This window comes from Bos taurus, chromosome 6 (genome assembly GCF_002263795.3).
Source record: "Bos taurus isolate L1 Dominette 01449 registration number 42190680 breed Hereford chromosome 6, ARS-UCD2.0, whole genome shotgun sequence".
In the NCBI taxonomy this organism is placed as follows: Eukaryota; Metazoa; Chordata; class Mammalia; order Artiodactyla; family Bovidae; genus Bos; species Bos taurus.
In genome coordinates, this window is record NC_037333.1 from 77355722 (window position 1) to 77378765 (window position 23044).

The 23044-nt window shown below is 38.4% G+C and overlaps 1 protein-coding gene across 17 annotated transcripts in view; it reads left to right on the forward strand.

Annotated features, from left to right (window-relative positions):
• The window catches only part of ADGRL3 (adhesion G protein-coupled receptor L3), a 936136-nt gene that overhangs the window by 639411 nt on the left and 273681 nt on the right, over nucleotides 1–23044 (forward strand).

Genomic DNA, 23044 nt, shown 5'->3' on the forward strand with positions numbered 1-23044 from the left:
TCTATTATTGGAATGAAAAGCAAGTGTTTATATAGTGAATTTATATTTTCCTGGAATACTTTTCACTAAATTATACAAATAAAATTATAGATATAAGTATTTATTAACAAAGGAAGAAAATTTCAAATGTCCTTTGAAGACTTAATATGACACAAACACATACCAATTAATTGTCAAATGTGCTAAGTAAAGTAATTGCTTTGTCACTTGCTAAAGGAAAATCTTACATTCCACATCACTTTTTCTAAGGCTTATTATATATGTGGGCAGATATTTCAGGAATCTTATACATTTTAAACTTTATTTTTTTCTTCAGAATTTAAAATGTATTATTGTTTTAGATTTTCTAATTATGCATGAGATAATATTACTAAGTAGTATGCTAAGCTTCCCTTTAATTGACAGGTTTGAACTTTAAGTATTTAATTGGTACTTCATAATAAAAATGACTGAAAGTCCACTTTCAGAGAATTCTCTAAGGGATGAAATGTCTTCATTACCAGCAAGATGTAATTAATTTTAAATTATTTCCACTTTTGCCAAGATATATTCATATACTAGAATATACATTCCATAACTCCAGTGGTAAAGATTCCAAAATGACACTGAAACAATGTTGCATAATCAAAACTGGAATGTGCAATATAAAGTGTAAATTCATAAATGAACCATGCCCTTTTATTGGTACCTGTTATTAAAACTGGAATGAAAGTTTTCCTATTTGAATCTCACAGAAAATGAGTCATTTTGAATAGCTGAATTCTCTGTCTAAATGAGAATGTTTAAGTAGCCAGAACATTTAAGACACATTTTAATCTTTTTGAAGAAATTCCTTCTGTAAATTATTCTATACACTATATATATTTAGCCACCCTTTTTTTTCCTGTAGCCAAGCTAGCTCAACTTGAATTGACTGTTCTAGATTATCATTATGTTTTGTGGCTTTTGACCTGACTTACATATATTTCTTATATAAATTCCTGGTTTCAAAGTAAGTGGGTTATACACAAACTGGAAGCAAGATTGCCGGGAGAAATATCGATAACCCCAGATATGCAGATGACACCACCCTTATGGCAGAAAGTGAAGAGGAACTCAAAAGCCTCTTGATGAAAGTGAAAGTGGAGAGTGAAAAAGTTGGCTTAAAGCTCAACATTTAGAAAACTAAGATCATGGCATCCGGTCCCACCACTTCATGGGAAATAGATGGGGAAACAGTGGAAACAGTGTCAGACTTTATTTTTCTGGGCTCCAAAATCACTACAGATGGTGACTGCAGCCATGAAATTAAAAGACGCTTACTCCTTGGAAGGAAAGCTATGACTGACCTAGGTAGCACATTGAAAAGCAGAGACTACTTTGCCAACAAAGGTTCGTCTAGTCAAGGCTATGGTTTTTCCTGTGGTCATGTATGGATGTCAGAGTTGGACTGTGAAGAAGGCTGAGCACCGAAGAATTGATGCTTTTGAACTGTGGTGTTGGAGAAGACTCTTGAGAGTCCCTTGGACTGCAAGGAGATCCAACCAGTCCATTCTGAAGGAGATCAGCCCTGGGATTTCTTTGGAAGGAATGATGGTAAAGCTGAAACTCCAGTACTTTGGCTACCTCATGCGAAGAGTTGATTCATTGGAAAAGACTCTGATGGTGGGAGGGATTGGGGGCAGGAGGAGAAGGGGACGACAGAGGATGAGATGGCTGGATGGCATCCTGACTTGATGGACGTGAGTCTGGGTGAACTCCAGGAGTTGGTGATGGACAGGGAGGCCTGGCGTGCTGCGATTCATGGGGTGGCAAAGAGTTGGACATGACTGAGCGACTGATCTGATCTGATCTGATAGGAAATTAAGTGCCTATGACTAGAAACATATATATTCATTACAAACATTTATAGTTCTAAATTAAACTTTGACAGCTCCTATGACAGTAGATGGCTGTACATTTATTTGTGTAATCATAAGTTACTTGGATTACATTGAATGAATGCATTTGTCATATTATTTCAAATAATCAAAAACTGAAGCTAGAACAGTATTGTTATAGTGAATTACCTCACTTGCATCCATTCTCTTTAAATTCTGGGATACTAGATTTATTTATATTTTTTACAATTACATAACCTTGGTGTCCCCCCTTTTACCCCACTGACACTGTTTTACTTCAGTCCATTGATCCTCTATTCAGGTGGGAGTAGGGGTATTACACAGAGAAGGAAATGGCACCCCACTCCAGTACTCTTGCCTGGAAAATCCCATGGATGGAGGAGCCTGGTGGGCTGCCATCTATGGGGTCGCACAGAGTTGGACACGACTGAAACAACTTAAGAGCAGCAGCAGCAGGGGTATTAGAAATTATGTATTACAGTCACCTGAACACATGAAGATTCCAAAACCGCCTCATCCTCCAGAGTTTCACCTGTTGATAATTATTGCTGGGTGAATCACTGTTTTTGATGGAAGTGTGTCTTCCTTACATATTTAGAGACTGAAATGTGGGAGATTGGTTGAGGCTCCCAACGTCACTTTCCTATCATCTTGTAGCAACTGATTGATGCTTCAACTTATAGTCTCAACAGACTCCTCTCCACCCTCATTCCCACTGTCAATCCGTCCTCCACACAGCTACCAGATAATTCTAAAACTCAAAACAATCATTTAAATCCTATAGTTTATTTTCTTGACTTCCTATTGCTTTTATGATTAACCTTACAAACCATATCATGAAAAATATAACCTCAATATATTGTCTTCATCATAAACAATGTGTTGTCATAATTTCATCTAAATTTATACTGTAAATTAGAATACATTTTATATATTTAGCTTCTAAATAAGAATATTAAGGTAAGCTTATTTTAATAGATTTTAAATACATTAAAGACCTGGAAAAGCTAGAATAATTCCCTGATAATGATCTGCATATTCTTTGTGCTCATGCTCAGTCACTCAGTCATGTCCAACCCTTTGCCACCCTGTAGACTGTAGCCTGCCAGACCCCTCTATCCACAGGATTTTGCAGTCAAGAATACGGGAGTGGGTTGTCGTTTCATAGGAAATATGTTTTACGAGAAAGGATGCTAGGTGCCATCTCCATGATGTCATAACCTATTTTGCAGACAGTCATAGTTGATAAATTTATATTGCCTTTAGAGAACCAAGTAGATTATATTTATTTTTGTAGCTAAAAGAGTCTTAAACATGTGATGTACTCTAGTCGACAATATCCACACAAAATTAGCCGTTTTTCCTACTTATAAGTTTGTTTACCATTGGAGAGTGGGGGTGGATTCACTGTCACCTGAACATTGGCTGTGGGTAATTTTATCCCACAAAAGTAAAGATGTAAGTGGATGGATTATTACAGCATACAGTCTTTAGTATTTTTCCACTGTAGAAGTTTATACTTTTGTGATGTCCATTACAAACTTCAAAACAAGAAGGAAATTTCTGCTTGTAATACTTTCTAAAAAGAACAAATTGGTTAGTTTTAAAACCAATTAATCTAAAAATGAGAACACCTGTCTCTTCTTAAATAGTGTGATGTTTTCCTATGAATTCAGTTTGAGATAATGCAAATCTGAATAGCCATGATTCATTTCTAGTTGTCTGTTTCTTCCAGTTTGAAACAAATGAAAGCTTCCTGTTATTGAGTTTCCTGGAAAGGAAAGACAAGTGATTGTTCAGTTGCCTGTGGAGATATTCTTAGTGAAGAGGAACTCAAATGCACTTGGCGATGATTGACTGACTTTAAGAATAAGGTAGCAGAGTTTAAGAGGCACTTGCTCATTTGTAAGTCGTAGAGTCTAAATGAGGAAAACCATTAGGTGATGGCTTCTTCAGTTTTCTGTCATGTTTGCTTGTGAACTAATGACCATTTTAAGCATAGATCTTAACTGAAAATTATTCTAAAGAAAGTCATTCATCACGGTTGCATTCACAATTACTTCCACATGAATAACTTCTTATCTCTTAACCTCTTTTCATGCCTAAGCAGCTCAAAAAATTCATATGCAATAAATGCATTTTACATGAATGGCTTTATGTCAGGCCACTGAGGAGAAATTGAAGAGCTATTCATTGGATTTTTCTGTATATCAAATAGAAACAATAATAGCTATTTTCTAAAAATGAAAAAAAAAATCAGTGTGAGCTCAACCTAGATTTAAAAAAAGAATGTATCAAGAATGATTAAAGAGTAACTACTGATTAGAATTCTTGAGTTTCATTTCTTTCAGTTTATATGTGACCTTGAGGAAACCATTTGCACTCATCTCTGTTTAACTATGACTAGAAAGTACATACATTATGCAAAATTTGAAAATAAAATATAGAAACATAAAGGAAATGAATCACTTTTTCAGCTTATCAGCTACCGTCTGCAAGTGAATACTTTACAGCTGCTGCTGCTACTGCTAAGTCACTTCAGTCGTGTCCGACTCTGTGTGACCCCATAGATGGCAGCCCACCAGGCTCCCCCATCCCTGGGATTCTCCAGGCAAGAACACTGGAGTGGGTTGCCATTTCCTTCTCCAATGCAGTAAAGTGAAAAGTGAAAGTGAAGTCACTCAGTTGTGTCGGACCCTTAGCAACCCAGTGGACTGCAGCCGACCAGGCTCCTCTGTCCATGGGATTTTCCTGGCAAGAGTACTCACAGTAAATAGAAGTCACTTTTCCAGATTATCAGCTAATCTGTTCAAAGGAACACTTTTCAGCTATTCATAGGGGGTTTTTATTGTTTCTTAGAATTATATGTAGTTCAGAAAAAAAACCCAAAGATCCTTTTTGGAAAAGGGTTTTTTTTTTTTTCACTCCCCCAAAAGATTATTCTGTGACCTTTTCAGAAAATATATCCAAAATCTGCTCCTGCTTATGTCTCTTATCCCACGTCCCACTCCCTTGCAGTTGGCACTCAGTGCAAAGATGGCCCTGTGCTACTTCATGTAAATGAACTTCCCCGTGTTCTGGTACCTTGATGCTGCCTTTCTTTCTTCACTCAGGAAGCCAAGTCCTCTGTACCTTTTGTGATTGGGATGATCATAGAATTAATCACCCAAATTGGGACACTTGACAAGAAAAGGACAGCTAGTGAGACAGGAAGTGTGAAAATAGATGTCAACAGCGCCGTATGGAACCATTATTTAAGAGCCATCTAAAATATTAGCTCCTCTGTGATGGTTTCTCCCCAAACAGAAATGCTTGTCTCTTGTTTTTATTGCTGTTGACCTCCATTATGACACTTAACACATTGTATTGGGTTGGCCAGAAAGTTCATTCAGGTTTTTCCGTAACATCCTTGGAATAGTTTAAACAGTAATAGATTTCATCCTAACAAAGTAGAAACAAATTTCAAAAGGAAAAAAGAAAACAGTTTGCATCCCTTCTGGTGTTTTCAGTTTTATAATCGAACAATTTGATTTTGTGGTAGAGTTGTTTTCCCCTATTCTTTAGAATTTTTAAAAGGTCAGCACTTAACAGCCTGTGTTTTTTCTTCTCTCAGGATCACTTTATTTTTTCTTCTAAAACACAGCACTCTTTGCTTTTCCAAAGAATTAAATAGATTTCTCAGAAGTTCTTGGCCTTTTTTCCTTACATGGACAATTAAAATGAAATTTGGTACTACTTTCCTTCTTTCAGTTCTTTGATAGCTTTTCATCCACACAGAAGTTAAGCAATGAAAATTTATAACAGAAGAAATTCGAAACTCTGGTGCCTAAGAAGGATATTCAGACTCTATGCCACATGATAAAGAATATTTTAAAGTATCAACTGTTTAATTTTAGACCAATGTTAAGTACCCTACAAAAGAGTATATCCAAATTAAAGTCCTTACTTTTATTTTTTTTAATTTTATTTTATTTTTAAACTTTACATAATTGTATTAGTTTTGCCAAATATCAAAATGAATCTGCCACGGGTCCTTAGTTTTAATTTGAAGGTTATACTTTCTTAAAAATTACTACAAATTTGGGGCAGAGAATATGGGGGCAAAACATTTAAACTGAGACTCAGTTGCCTCGTTTGTTAAACACTGATAACTAGAGCAATTACTGTTTTGATTTGTTGTAAGGATAAACATAGATTTATAAAATCCTTAATAGAGAATTTAGCAAAGTGTTAGATATTTAACAAATATCACCAACATTATCATTATCCTTATTTTTATATTATCTTTTATAGCAGTTTATCATTACCCAAACCAATTGATAAACCAGTTGAATTGGTTTATTGAATATATAACAAAATGTCCACACTATCAGGGGAAAAACCCAAAACACATATTCCTTTTTAGATTAAATTTGACCACGTGAACAAGAATGTGAATGTGAAAGTCACTCAGTCGTGTCTGTTTCTTTGCGACCCCAAGGACTATATAGTCCATGGAATTCTCCAGGCTAGAATACTGGAGTCGGTAACCTTTCCCTTCTCCAGAGGATCTTCCCAACCAAGGGATCAAACTCAGGTCTCCCATATTGTGGGCAGATTCTTTACCAACTGAGCCACAGTGGAAGCCGAAATTTGACCACAGTTCAGTTCAGTTCAGTCACTCAGTCATGTCCGACTCTTTGCAAACCCCATGACTCGCAGCACGCCAGGCCTCCCTGTTCCTCACCAACTCCCGGAGTTCACTCAGACTTATGTCCATTGAGTCAGTGATGCCATCCAGCCATCTCATCCTCTGTTGTCCCCTTCTCCTCCTGCACCGAATTCCTCCCAGCATCAGAGTCTTTTCCAGTGAGTCAACTCTTTGCATGAGATGGCCAAAGTACTGGAGTTTCAGCTTTAGCATCATTCCTTCCAAAGAAATCCCAGGGCTGATCTCCTTCAGAATGGACTGGTTGGATCTCCTTGCAGTCCAAGGGACTCTCAAGAGTCTTCTTCAACACCACAGTTCAAAAGCATCAATTCTTCGGCGCTCAGCCTTCTTCACAGTCCAACTCTGACATCCATACGTGACCACAGGAAAAACCGTAGCTTTGACTAGATGGACCTTTCTTGGCAAAGTCATGTCTCTGCTTTTTAATGTGCTATCTAGGTTGGTCATAACTTTCCTTCCAAAGAGTAAGCATCTTTTAATTTCATGGCTGCAGTCACCATTTGCAGTGATTTGGGAGCCCCCAGAAATAAACTCTGACACTGTTTCCACTGTTTCCCCATCTATTTCCCATGAAGTGATGGGACTGGATGCCATGATCTTCGTTTTCTGAATGTTGAGCTTTAAGCCAACTTTTTCACTCTCCACTTTCACTTTCATCAAGAGGCTTTTGAGTTCCTCTTCACTTTCTGCCATAAGGGTGGTGTCATCCGTATATCTGAGGTTATTGATATTTCTCCCGGCAATCTTGATTCCAGCTTGTGCTTCTTCCAGCCCAGCGTTTCTCATGATGTACTCTGCATAGAAGTTAAATAAGCAGGATGACAATATACAGCCTTGACGTACTCCTTTTCCTATTTGGAATCAGTGTGTTGTTCCACGTCCAGTTCTAACTGTTGCTTCCTGACGTGCATACAAATTTCTCAAGAGGCAGGTCAGGTGCTCTGGTATTCCCATCTCTTTTCAGAATTTTCCACAGTTTACTGGGATCCACACAGTCCAAGGCTTTGGCATAGTCAATAAAGTAGAAATAGATGTTTTTCTGGAACTCTCTTGCTTTTTCCATGATCCAGCAGATGTTGCATTTTGATCTCTCGTTCTTCTGCCTTTTCTAAAACCAGCTTGAACATCTGGAAGTTAACGGTTCATGTATTGCTGAAGCCTGGCTTGGAGAATTTTGAGCATTACTTTACTAGCATGTGAGATGAGTGCAATTGTGCGGTAGTTTGAACATTCTATGGCATTGCCTTTCTTTGGGATTGGAATCAAAACTGACCTTTTCCAGTCCTGTGGCCACTGCTGAGTTTTCCAAATTTGCTGGCATATGGAGTGCAGCAACATATATGAATTCTCAGTTCCTATCATGTCCTAATCACCAAGTTAAACTCCTCCATGCTCAAAGGGTTTAATGAACAGTAATGATACTTCTCCTTTGTCTCAGAGAAAACAAATGTAAAATAGCCATGACACAAACAGTAATGATGACAAATGTTTAACATTCGGGCCTTATTATGTGGCAGGCACTCTGCTTCATATTTGTGATTTTTTTTTTTTTTTAACCCTCACCACAATCCTAAGAAATGTAAATGCTATTGTTTTCTTTTTGTAGATGAAATGGACACTGAAAGACTAATACACCCACTCCCCAGCATCCATAAGTGATATAACTGTATGAGTACCCACAGGTCTTGTGTCTCTACAACCTGTGTTCATAACCATGGTACTACAGTGCCTCACTACTGAAACCCATGTGTTCTGGGATATGTGGCTTTGATTAGAATTAGTGAAACATAGCTCAGCCTTGTAAGTGTGGTCTAACAAAGACTAGCTTCTTAACCATCTAGTAACAATGAGCTAGGAATGCAATAAATAAACGGAAAAAAAACTACACACATACATTCATGTATATTTATCTTTATAAGATTCCCTTAGTACAACTGAAGCAAGACATATGCTGTCAACATGAGATTCAGCAGGAGTGATTGTTGTATAGGGATATTGAATAATACTTTAAAACTAAGCAACTTGTCAAAATTCATTAGCTAATTATTTTCGTATTACTTCATATTAATTCTGCTGTAGGAGGTCCATTGATTTAGATCATACCTGAATGGTCTAGTGGTTTTCCCTACTTTCTTCAATTTCAGTCTGAATTTGGCAAGAAGGAGTTCATGATCTGAGCCACAGTCAGATCCTGGTCTTGTTTTTGTTGACTTTATAGAGCTTCTCCATCTTTGGCTGCAAAGAATATAATCAATCTGATTTCGGCGTTGACCATCTGGTGATGTCCATGTATAGAATCTTCTCTTGTGTTGTTGGAAGAGGGTGTTTGCTATGACCAATACATTTTATTGGCAAAACTCTATTAGTCTTTGCCCTGCTTCATTCCATATTCCAAAGATTATACAGTGGAAGTGAGAAATAGATTTAAGGGACTAGATCTGATAGAGTGCCTGATGAACTATGGATGGAGGTTCAAGACATTGTACAGGAGACAGGGATCAAGACCATCCCCATGGAAAAGAAATGCAAAAAAGCAAAATAGCTGTCTGAGGAGGCCTTACAAGCATCTGAATGCAGAGTTCCAAAGAATAGCAAGAAGAGATAAGAAAGCCTTCCTCAGCGATCAATGCAAAGAAATAGAGGAAAACAACAGAATGGGAAAGACTGGAGATCTCTTCAAGAAAATTAGAGATACCAAGGGAACATTTCATGCAAAGATGGGATCGATAAAGGACAGAAATGGTATGCACCTAACAGAAGCAGAAGATATTAAGAAGAGGTGGCAAGAATACACAGAAGAACTGTACAAAAAAGATCTTCACGACCCAGATAATCACGATGGTGTGAGCCAGACATCCTGGAATGTGAAGTCAAGTGGGCCTTAGAAAGCATCACTACAAACAAAGCTAGTGGAGGTGATGGAATTCCAGTTGAGCTATTCCAAATCCTGAAAGATGATGCTGTGAAAGTGCTGCACTCAATATGCCAGCAAACTTGGAAAACTCAGCAGTGGCCACAGGACTGGAAAAGGTTAGTTTTCATTCCAATCCCAAAGAAAGGCAATGCCAAAGAATGCTCAAACTACCGCACAATTGCACTTATCTCACATGCTAGTAAAGTAATGCTCAAAATTCTCCAAGCCAGGCTTCAGCAATACATGAACCGTGAACTTCCAGATGTTCAAGCTGGTTTTAGAAAAGGCAGAGGAACCAAAGATCAAATTGTCAATATCCGCAGGATCATGGAAAAAGCAAGACAATTCCAGAAAAACATCTATTTCTGCTTTACTGACTGTGCCAAAGCCTTTGACTATGTGGATCACGATAAACTGTGGAAAATTCTGAAAGAGATGGGAATACCAGAGCACCTGACCTGCCTCTTGAGAAATTTGTATGCACGTCAGGAAGCAACAGTTAGAACTGGACATGGAACAACACACTGGTTCCAAATAGGAAAAGGAGTTCATCAAGGCTGTATATTGTCACCCTGCTTATTTAACTTCTATGCAGAGTACATCATGAGAAACACTGGGCTGGAAGAAGCACAAGCTGGAATCAAGATTGCCGGGAGAAATATCAATAAGCTCAGATATGCAGATGACACCACCCTTATGGCAGAAAGTGAAGAGGAACTCAAAAGCCTCTTGATGAAAGTGAAAGTGGAGAGTGAAAAAGTTGGCTTAAAGCTCAACATTCAGAAAACGAAGATCATGGCATCCAGTCCCATCACTTCATGGGAAATAGATGGGGAAACAGTGGAAACAGTGTTGGACTTCCTTTTTTTTGGACTCCAAAATCACTGCAAATGGTGATTGCAGCCATGAAATTAAAAGATGCTTACTCCTTGGAAGGTAAGTTATGACCAACCTAGATAGCACATTGAAAAGCAGAGACATGACTTTGCCAAGAAAGGTCCATCTAGTCAAGGCTATGGTTTTTCCTGTGGTCATGTATAGATGTGAGAGTTGGACTGTGAAGAAGGCTCAGCGCCAAAAAATTGATGCTTTTGAACTGTGGTGTTGAAGAAGACTCTTGAGAGTCCCTTGGACTGCAAGGAGATCCAACCAGTCCATTCTGAAGGAGATCAGCCCTGGGATTTCTTTGGAAGGAATGATGCTAAAGCTGAAACTCCAGTACTTTGGTCACCTCATGCGAAGAGCTGACTCATTGGAAAAGACTCTGATGCTGGGAGGGATGGGGGCAGGAGGAGAAGGGGACGACAGAGGATGAGATGGCTAGATGGCATCACTGACTCAATGGACGTGAGTCTGAGTGAACTCCGGGAGTTGGTGTTGGACAGGGAGCCCTGGCGTGCTGCAAGTCATGAGGTCGTAAAGAGTTGGACACGACTGTGGGACTGAACTGAACTGAACTGAACTGAGGGGGTCCATTCTTCCCTGCACCCTTTTTGGCTGTTGCTTGATAAGAAGAGTGGTATTTAAATAAGGATAATTCGTAAAGTTTCCAACCTCATAAATTCAGGTCAGAAAAAATTATAACGTGTCTGGTCTTTGGTGTATTGAAAATCATTAACTCAGAGCTGAGATAATGACAACAGAAGTTCAGTATATAACTGAAACCCTTCATGTTGTTTTTATAAGTAACCCTGCATGATCAAGAAGTTCCCCTGGAGTTCTCCTGAACTATAATTGAAGATATTTGTTTAAACAACTTTGGTCATATTCTAATAATATAATTTCCTTTAATGAATTATGAACATCTAGGCTTGGGCTTCCTTGGTTGCTCATCTGATAAAGAACCCACCTGTAATGCGGGAGACATGGGTTTGATCCCTGGGTTGGGAAGATCTCCTGGAGAAGGGAACGGCTACCCACTCCAGTATTCTGGCCTGAAGAATACCATGGACTGTATAGTCCTTGGGGTCGCAAAGAGTCGGACACTACTGAGCAGCTTTCACTTTCATGCTTGGACTAAACTCATCTGGAGCCAGTTGTAGGCCATCAATCGTAATTCTAAGAAGGATTCTCATGAAAATAGTCCTTCCATGTGTATAATATAATATAGATAATGTGATAACCATATTCTGTAATAACCACTTACTGTTTTTCCTTTAATAGTGCACTTTATGGCACAAAAGTCAAATTGCTTTTTTGTGACCAACTTTTATTTTCTCAGCCATATTCTAGTACTGATGTTCTCCTTCATACTGACATATAGGACTCCTGTCCTATGCAGTTAACTGTGCGATTTGATCAGACTGAAGAGATAATTGAGGATCCACTAGCCTCAAACCTTCCATGAAGTTAGCACAGTGTCACCTTTGATATTCAGTGGGAGACAACTCAGCCCATCAATATTCAATATTGCCATTTTGGTTTTGAAACTGTAGGTATGACCTCATGCTCTACTGCACAGATAATCTACTTGAGAATATGTTTATTTTCAGAAATAAGATTAGTGATGGGTAATCTTATTTGGGTTATGGTAAGATGGGTAATCAGTAAAGTCATCACTAAAGTAGAGGCTATAGATAGTCGCTTTTGGAAGGTTTATGTGATTTTTTTCTTGAGATAACATTTCTATGAGCATTTAGAACATAATGGCTATTTGAGTACAGCACTAGCACTTGATGTAAAATATTAATGGTAAGACACAATGATTTGTATATACCAAAACATGGAAGAAACTTTGAATTAAATTGAAAGGATTTGAATTCTATTCATTCTCTAGCTATTATTTTTTAATAGATTCTCACATTTATCTCACAGAAATAAGATGTTGGATTCTAGAGTACAGTGAAGAATTCTAGAATTCTTTGTCATTGTAGCAATGAAATATAAAAAAAGAAAAGTAAAATTATTATGATGCCTCATGGTATCATGATGGTGGTTGTGGTTTAATCACAAAACAGTGTCTGACTCTGCAACCCCATGGACTGTAGGCAACCAGGCTTCTCTGTCCATGTGATTTTTCAGGCAAGGATACTGGAGTAGGTTACCATTTCCTTTTCCAAGGGATCTTCCCGGCCCAGGGATCAACACTTGTTTTCTGCATTGCAGGCAGTTTCTTTACCAACTGAGCCACCAGAGAAGCCCTTTGTGTCATAAAATAAGGCTAAATTACTTGTTCTGTACTAAAGGAGGATACAGTAACAAAGTCCAGCACTTCTATATAATATTAGCAGCTCATAGTAGGATTTAACAATATTGATTGATCCCTAATGTCCCTAAAAGTGCATTTTCAAGATATAAAAGTATTTCAATATAGTTAATTTCCAGAAATGAATATTCTCCTTAATGAGTTAATGCTTTATCATCACCAAAATTTAGTGATTTAGCTAGTTTCTCCATTTTTTGTAAATATTTTTGTCTGAACTTTCTAAGGCATCTCCCCTTTATTGACAGTTAATAAGCACTTTAGGAGGTATGATAATAAGCAATTTTTTTTAAATTGTATATTAGCTGTCTATATATTCCCATTCAAAAAGTGATAAATTAAGATGTGTTACTTGAGTTATAGGTGGTTGAATTAATTGAATCATGGCTATGTTAGTAAGTTTTTGAATGGCCAAGGGAAAAAAGCTGAAGTGATTAGCTTCCTTTTGTAAGGTGTGCTTATTAAGGGAAGAAAATACTTCTGCTACCCAGACACACAGACACATTTCTACACAAACAAGATGATTTTATTTAAATTAAGAAAAACTCAATTCAAATTGGCTAAAGCTAAAGGAAGGAATTAGATGTCTGACATACGTAGACTTCCAAAGACAGAGGCTTGCTTCAGACCTAAAAAGGAAGTGTTCATTTGTATTATCAAGGCTCTATCTCACTCATCCAGAAGCTCAGCTTGCTTGTGATTGACTCCTGTTTCATGACTTCCTCCACATGCAGCGAGATGATCACTGGCATCTCCAAACATAAGTTTTTCATGGAGCTCAAGTTCTTTTCAAAAGAATGTTCTTTCTGTCTGCCGGGAGCCGGCATATTGCATATTGAGTGCATATTGCATATTGCATATTGAGTGCAGCACTTTCCACAGCATCATCTTTCAGGATCTGGAATAGCTCAACTGGAATTCTGTCACTGCCGGGAGCCAGCGTGAGGAGCTCTACCCATGACAAAGGTCATGAGGAAGGAGGCTCGGCATACACAAAGGCGGGATCGAGCCTCAGGAGTCCCCCTGGAAATTCTCGAGCATTTACACCCAAAACCAGAGTCTGCCTACTTTCTGCTTTGTGCTTTCACCTACACCTCTGACTTTACGGGGGGCTGTCCCCCGCTACCTCTCTGAAAAAAGAGTTAGCTTACAGCTCCAGTTAATAATTCCTGGGTGTGACAGTGTTTCAACCTACAAACTCCTTTGGAAATCCTCTAGCCTGCCTGAATAGGTTTCTCTGGCCACATGTGATTGTTCAGAGCCTCCCAACTGTGAGAGGCAGGAGATGTTCTGAACTGTCTAAACACAGATTCTTTTGAGCAGTTAAAAGATTGATTTTAGAAATTGTATTGGTGAAGGGATTTTCACTTGTTGGGCCAATGTTTGCTGCTAAGTTTCCATATCCCTTACCTGCTGTGTCCCTGGCGGTGTATTGATTAATATAATTGTAGTAGCTTTAATGTTTGTAGTAGCTTTAATGTTTGTAACCTGGGACCCTTGAATTAATTCTTTTTCTTGTTATAGCCCACCACACCTTTGCTCTGTAGGAATGCAGCTTTATCTAATGCTTTTGGAGGGTGGCTCCTGACCAATCACCTTTAGAGAAAAATAAGTTTTCTGAAGAAAGGGTCTTAAAATGTTAACAGGCCTCCGGGCCAGAAGATGATGCAAATCACCTAAGCTTTTGCATATGATAAGTTTACAGAAAGAAAGCCTGGCTTGCTGCCTGACTCTACCCCTTCCCCCATTATCCTCTATGCATAACTTAAGGTATAAAAACTACTTTGGAAAATAAAGTGCGGGCCTTGTTCACCGAAACTTGATCTCACCATGTCCTTCTTTCTCTTACCTTCTGGCTGAATTATTCAGCCTCTTTTCTCCACTAAATTTCCTCACTGAGCTATCCTTATTTCAGCCTCTTTTCTTCACTGAATTTTCCTACTGAGCTATCCTCATTCTATTACTCTTTATATCTTTGATAAATATTTAAATAAATAGGTCGCCTATGCCGTCTCTCCTTCGAATACCCTGGATCAGCTGGGGCTGGACCCCGGCATCTGTCTATTAACACTAGCAAGTTCCAGGGAAAATCGTAATAGGATCTTCTGATATATTTGATAGAACTGTCCGAGTAACCAAGTTCACTTCAGTTGTTCAGTCATGTCCGACACTTTGCAACCCCATGGACTGCAGCAGGCCAGGCCTCCCTGTCCATAACCAGCTCTCGGAGTTTACTCAAACTCATGTCCATTGAGTCCGTGATGCCATCCAACCATCTCATCCTCTGTTGTCCCCTTCTCCACCTGCCCTCAATCTTCCCCAGCATCAGGGTCTTTTCAAATGAGTCAGCTCTTCGCATCAGGTGGCCAAAATATTGGAGTTTCAGCTTCAGCATCAGTCCTTCCAATGAATATTCAAGACTGATTTCCTTTAGGATGGACTGGTTGGATCTCCTTGCAGTCCAAGGGACTCTCAAGAGTCTTCTCCAAAGCCATAGTTCAAAAGCATCAATTCTTTGGTGCTCAGCTTTCCTCATGGTCCAACTCTCACATCTATACATGACCACTGGAAAAACCATAGCCTTGACTAGACGGACCTTTCTTGGCAAAGTAATGTCTCTGCTTTTGAATATGCTGTCTAGGTTGGTCATAACTTTCCTTCCAAGGAGTAAGTGCCTTTTAATTTCATGGCTGCAATAACCATCCGCAGTGATTGTGCAGCCCCAAGAAATAAAGTCTGTCACTGTTTCAACCATTTCCCCATCTATTTGCCATGAATTGACGGGACCTGATGCCATGATCTTAGTTTTATGAATGTTGAGCTTTAAGCCAACTTTTTCACTCTCTTTTACTTTCAGCAAGAGGCTCTTTAGTTCTTCTTTACTTTCTGCCATAAGTGTGGTGTCATCTGCATATCTGAGGTTATTGATATTTCTCCCAGCAATCAAACTCTATACTTTTACTTTATAAATATTTTCACTTTTATGACAACTTTAACTTTTCATAGATAACTATAATATAAATGCCAAGTACCTCTAAATTATGCTAATAGTGCTTTGCTATTCTTTGAGTGTAAAGCTAAATTCTAATTTTTTCAAATTCTTTTGATTAAGACTGCAAACATAAAAGTGGGATAAATCTGCCAAAAATGAACAATTTGCACAAAGAGTTCAGACTTTTCAGCTGACAGCATTTTAGCACACAGAGGGGTGTTGTCAAAATTTCGCTACAGGCAGTTTCATTCTATACAATGATATAGTTTAGAGTTTATGAAAAGAATTACGTGGTAAAATTCACTGTCGTCATCCTTGGAGACTATCCATACCCTTTTATTTCTTGGTGTAAAAATCTAGTCTTATCATATTTGAAGCACTCTGGTCCCACTATTGGAAGCCTATACATGGGATACCTTTTGCACAGAAATTTCTGAATTCATGTCTTTTGTGGGTGTATATTGATCTCCAACAACTAACTGAACATGCTGGCAGGTCCTGCTGGGCTCTCTTCATGATCGATCCTCTCACAGATTCCATGGATTAATGAAAAGAGAGGAGAACAGTTCTGAGCTAATTGGCCTGATTGTGGGGAAAATAAGCATCTCCTTATTTCTTTTCTTTGGAGAAAAAAAACTAATTTTATGATCAAAGTGAAAGTAAAGTCTCTCAGTTGTTTCCGACTCTGAGACCCCATGGCCTGTAGCCTGCCAAGCCCCTCTGTCCATGGAATTCTCCAGGCCAGAATATTGGAATGGGTAGCCATTCCCTTTTCCAGGGGATCTTCCCAACCCAGAGATCAAACCCAGGTCTCCCTCACTGCAGGGGGATTCTTAACCCTCTGAGCCTCCTCTTCCTGACATAGAAATTGAACCTGGGTCTCCTGCAGTGCAGGCAGATACTTACTGCTGAGCCACCAGGGAAGCAACTATATCATTACACATATAAAGAACTTCTTTGATCCTGGACCCATAATTAATATATTTGAAATTTTCAACTCCTTTCAATTGAGAAATAACTTGTGGTAAATTTCTTATACTACAGTATCCAAAGTTCTCATTCTAATTCTCCTATAGGTATGCCTTCTCTAATTTTTACTGACTCAGGAGCTGTGAGGAAAAATGCCTGAAGGGCATCATTTGAGAGTAACACATGCTCAGTAGCTTTTACTTGGAGACCTGTGCTGTCTCACTTCTCCATTTATAGCATTTATTCAACCAAATCCAGGCTGCTCCTCTTCATATTCTGTACCCTTCCATGGGGACCAGGGCTAAGCGCAAAGTGTAAGCATTTTTTGCCATCCACCTATGAACTTTTTTTTCAAGTACATTTAATGTGCTTTATCATTCTACTTTGTGAATAAGTGTTGCTGTATATTTTCTATTAGAGGGGAGGAAAAGAAAATTTAACATGTTATGTTTTTCTTAGCATGCTAGGATAATCTTTGAAGCAGAACTCTAAAAATACAAGCACAGCAGGCCATCTTCCTGGCTCTGTACTCCAGGGAACAAACTTCTTTATTGTGAAGACCCTAATCTATACTTTTCTTGTTGTTGCTTGCTTCTGTGATCCTAGAAGCAAATTTTCATTTGCTAGTTCTCATTTGAAGTAATTTGAATAACACTTTTCAGGCACCATAACCCTTTATTTTTGGGGGCTCCAAAATCACAGCAGATGGTGACTGCAACCATGAAATTAAAAGACAGTTACTCCTTGAAAGGAAAGTTATGACCAGCCTAGATAGCATATTGAAAAGCAGAGACATTACTTTGCCAACAAAGGTCCATCTAGTCAAGGCTATGGTTTTTCCTGTGGTCATGTATGGATGTGAGAGTTGGGCTGTGAAGAAAGCTGAGCACCAAAGAATTGATGCTTTTGAATTGTGGTGTTGGAGAAGACTCTTGAGAGTCCCTTGGACTGCAAGGAGATCCAACCAATCCATTCTGAAGGAGATCAGCCCTGGGATTTTTTTGGAAGGAATGATGCTAAAGCTGAAACTCCAGTACTTTGGCCACCTCATGCGAAGAGTTGACTCATTGGAAAGACTTTGATGGTTGGAGGGATTGGGGGGGGCAGGAGGAGAAGGGGACAACAGAGGATGAGATGGCTGGATGGCATCACTTACTCGATGGACGTGAATTTGGGTGAACTCCAGGAGTTGGTGTTGGACAGGGAGGCCTGGCGTGCTACGATTCATGGGGTCGCAAAGAGTCGGACACAACTGAGCGACTGAACTGAACTGAACTGAACCTTTTATCCTAAATACACAGTTCTAGTCTTTCCTTTATGGCATTAAATATGTTCAATTCATTAAATACAGATAAATAAATAGAATTATAGTGTCAATTTATCCAATTTTTTACAATTTATTGTAATTATGTAATTGTCACCTACTTAATAAATGTTTTGAGGGGAGTAAAATTGATAAAGTTACAATAGAAGGTTTTTTTCCCCTGCTTTTTATTTTGTGTTGGGTTATAGCCAATTAACAATATTGTGACATTTTCATGTGAACAGCTAGGAACTCAGTCAGACACGTACATGTATCCATTCTCTCCAAACAGAAGAGTGTTTTTAAAAAGATCTACTTTACATAAACACATTGGGTTAAAGTCTGTACTTGGAGAATTGCTGTGTATCTCATTTGATAGAGACATCTTCAAGAGCCCCATAAATGTTTTCTGCTAGAAATGGACAAGATGAGAGAGGTGAAATAGTTATAAATTTGTAACACTTTTTAATTAAGCAAAATTAGTTGCACTGTGAATTTATTTCCATATGTGATGGAAATTTTCCCAGAGTTTTACTATTTGCCTTGTTTATGATTTGAAGCGTAGTGTTTTTAACATTCATCTTGATTGTCTATGTCTTTATTGTGAATTTTCACCAGATGAGACTGGGTGCATTTATGGCCATAAATGAATTTTCATCAGAAATGCATTGACAATGGCACCCCACTCCGGTACTCTTGCCTGGAAAATCCCATGGACGGAGGAGCCTGGTGGGCTGCAGACCATGGGGTCGCAAAGAGTCGGACAGGACTGAGAGACTTCACTTTCACTTTTCCCTTTCATGCATTGGAGAAGGAAATGGCAACCCACTCCAGTGTTCTTGCCTGGAGAATCCCAGGGACGGGGGAGCCTGGTGGGCCGCCATCTATGGGGTCGCACAAAGTCGGACACGACTGAAGCGACTTAGCAGCGGTAGCAGCAAAACATTCAAGTGAGTCCTAGAACAGCACAGAAGACATGGAAACTGAAGTTGTTATCCTTCCAGCTCTCATGGAGTCTTATACCTGGATTGTCCTATGTAAAGTCTTTGTGTGTTCAGTGAGCTTACTCTTCCAGTAAAGGCAGGGAAGCCTGGTGTGCTGCAGTCCATGGGGTCGCAAAGAGACATGATTGAGCAACTGAACAACAACGCAAATTAGAGAAGTGAAAGGGTGTTTCAGTTTAATATTTATAAAATTTTAACAAATGTTTAAACAAGTTTAGAAATCCTAGAATAATTTGAGGGTGTGTGTTTATGTGTGCATGTGACAATAAATATAAATATGCACACAATTGCTACTCATATTTTCCCACATAGCACACAACTTCTGGAGAACATACATTTATAAATATTATGTAAGTTTTCATTACATAAAATGAGTATAAAGCCAACATCATCTTTTTTATTCTTTAGAATTTGATACCTAGGCTGCATGTTGAAAATCAGGTTAAATAATTGTTATCTTTTTGATATTATTTTGATAGTTGAATTTAATTATAAGAAAATAAGTGGATTCAAGAGATGAAAAGACTATGCCCTTTATGCATTTCTTGCCATAAATCAGATGCCATGGAAAACACCTCTTCTTCTCTCTCTTAAAAAACACTTTTAAATATTGTGAATCATATTTCCAAATATCATAAGAGAATTAGGAGAGTGAACATGACAATTTTAGTCTTACAGAGTCACAGTATCTGCCTTGTGCTGGTCCCCTGCCAGTCTTTCCTGAGTCACCCGAGGAGCTTTTACTTGTTAATAATCAAGGTCATTTTTGTCTTTCTTATAGATGCAATTAATAAATATTTGTTGAACAATTACTCTGAGACACACACATATTTATTGGGCTCCCTTTACCTTAACAAGTTGATTTTTCACTTAAATCCCATAGTTTTTACCTCTGATTATAGATTTCAAGAGTTAACAGTTTACTTATTTCCAACACTTGGTATCAGTCATATGAGTGAAAGTCACTTAGGCATGTCCAACTCTTTGTGACCCCATGGACTATACAGTCCATGGAATTCTCCAAACCAGAATACTAAAGTGGGTAGCCTTTCCCTTTTCCAGGGGATCTTCCCAACCCGAGGATCGAACCCAGGTCTCCTGCATTACAGGCAGATTCTTTACCAGCTGAGCCACAAGGTATAGTAGGCATTCATTAAATATTTGTCCTAATGAATAAATGAGTAATTGAGGATATTAATGAGAGCTACTCACCATTTCTTTTTATTTTGCCATTATTTGAGATAAAGAGTTATTTTACTCAGTTTTTGCAAGTTCCATGATCAATAACTGGTATAAAACTAACATTTGGTATTTTATTTTAAAAATTTACAAACTCTTGGACAATGATATATCATCAAGAACATCATAATCACTTTATTACCACAATGCTGCACAAAATTATATTCTTAACATGCCAGATATATCTAATAGTAACAAGAAATTCAGCAGATACATAATAGCCCACATTTTAATATCCCACTGCACAATTAGATTCTGAATGTTGGAAAACATGACAAAGAATGATTCCAGTTTAATCCAAAATTTTCATGTCTTAATTTCCTCCTCGTCAAAATTAGATAATAAAAAAGCAATTTTAAAAAATAAATTATTTTTCATTACTTACACTTATCATTTATATTGACTGATGAATTACGTATCAGAAAATCACCACACAACAATGAAATAAGCCAAAAGGAAATAGTAAAGGGGTAGGAGTGGTAAAGTAATGTGTGTTTAATGAACCTTGATTCTATACTAGACACTAGTCATCTTTATGTCACTATTGATTTCATTCTCACTGTAAATCTGTGACCTAGATAATTTTGTGAAAGTGGATTGACTCCATGTCTCCCTTTTATATAAAACTTAATTTTCCTATAATGCAGCATTCCTGGCATTATTTTGTCCAGCCAAGTTTCTACACTTTCTCCATTCTCTGTCATAAAAATAAGAGAAATAAAGGAGAAGAAAGGATGAGTCAGCAAAGCACAGAGAATTTTTAGGGTTGTCAGTTCAGTTCAGTCACTCAGTCGTGTCCGACTCTTTGTGACCCCATGAATTGCAACACGCCAGGCCTCCCTGTCCATCACCAACTCCTGGAGTTCACTCAAACTCACATCCATTGAGTCAGTGATGCCATCTAGCTATCTCATCCTCTGTTGTCCCCTTCTCCTCCTGCCCCCAATCCCTCCCAGCATCAGAGTCTTTTCCAATGAGTCAACTCTTCGCATGAGGTAGCCAAAGTACTGGAGTTTCAGCTTTAGCATCATTCCTTCCAAAGAACACCCAGGACTGATCTCCTTTAGAATGGACTGGTTGGATCTCCTTGCAGTCCAAGGGACTCTCAAGAGTCTTCTCCAACACCACAGTTCAAAAGCATCAATTCTTCAGCGCTCAGCTTTCTTCACAGTCCAACTCTCACATCCATACATGACTACTGGAAAAACCATAGCCTTGACTAGATGGACCTTTGTTGGCAAAGTAATGTCTCTGCTTTTCAATATGCTATCTAGATTGGTCATAACTTTCCTTCCAAAGAGTAAGCATCTTTTAATTTCATAGCTGCAATCACCATTTGCATAGGAATCTGGAATGTTAGGTCTATGAATCAAGGCAAATTGGAAGTGGTCAAACAGGAGATGGCAAGAGTGAACGTCGACATTCTAGTAATCAGCAAACTGAAATGGACTGGAATGGGTGAATTTAACACAGATGACCATTATATCTACTACTGCAGGCAGGAATCCCTTAGAAGAAATGGAGTAGCCATCATGCTCAACAAAAGAGTCTGAAATGTAGTACTTGGATACAATCTCAAAAATGAGACAATGATCTCTGTTCATTTCCAAGGCAAACCATTCAGTATCACAGTATTCCAAGTCTATGCCCCAACCAGTAATGCTGAAGAAGCTGAAGTTGAACAGTTCTATGAAGACCTACAAGACCTTTTAGAGCTAACACCCAAAAGAGATGTCCTTTTCATTATAGGGGACTGGAATGCAAAAGTAGGAAGTCAAGAAACACCTGGAGTAACAGGCAAATTTGGCCTTGGAATACGGAATGAAGCAGGGCAAAGGCTAAAAGAGTTTTGCTAAGAGAATGCACTGGTCATAGCAAACATCCTCTTCCAACAACACAAGAGAAGACTCAACATGGACATCATCAGATGGTCAACACCAGAATCGGATTGATTATATTCTTTGCAGCCAAAGATGGAGAAGCTCTATACAGTCAGCAAAAACAAGACCGGGAGCTGACTATGGCTCAGATCATGAACTCCTTATTGCCAAATTTAGGGCTGTGAAAATACTGATATGATACCATAATCGTGGACTGATATCATTATACATTTGTCCAAATCTGTTGGCTATACAACACCTAAAATGAGCCCTAATACTAAATGGACTTTGGGCAATTATAAAGTGACAGAGTCAGTTCATCAGTTGTAATAAATGTACCACTGTGGTGGGGAGCATGGATAATGGCTACACCTGTGTGGGACAGGATATATAGGAAAGCTCTACCTCTTCCTTAATTTTGCTGTAAATGTTTAACTTTTGTAAAATTCCTCATAAAAAATGATAAAAAGACAGAATACTAAAATTTGTATAATTATTATGCTATGTCTGTCTCTGCCCTTAACTAGAGGGTGACCTTAGGTGAGTCCTATATCTTCAGTTCAGTTGCCTAGTCATGTCCTGACTCTTTGAGACCCCATAGACTGCAGCACACCAGGCTTCCCCATTCATGCTATTTCCTGTAAATCACAAGAGTTGGGCTAGATGATTTCCAAGGAAAGTATCCCATCTCTGATTTTTGTTTTGCCTAGTTTTGTATAGTTGTGTTTTATGCTTATCATTTATTTACAGTCATCAAGTTATGTTGCCTTGTGAAATGATCTCTTTTTTGATTAAAAGAACTTTGTCCTATCTATACTATTGGCTGTATTTTAGATGATTGTACATTCTTAATAATGTGATGCAGGAATTTGTATGCATTATAAACATGTGGTTAAGCAGTTGAAGCTCTAGAACTGTCATTTAGAGCAGTCCTGACAAAATGCAGAATC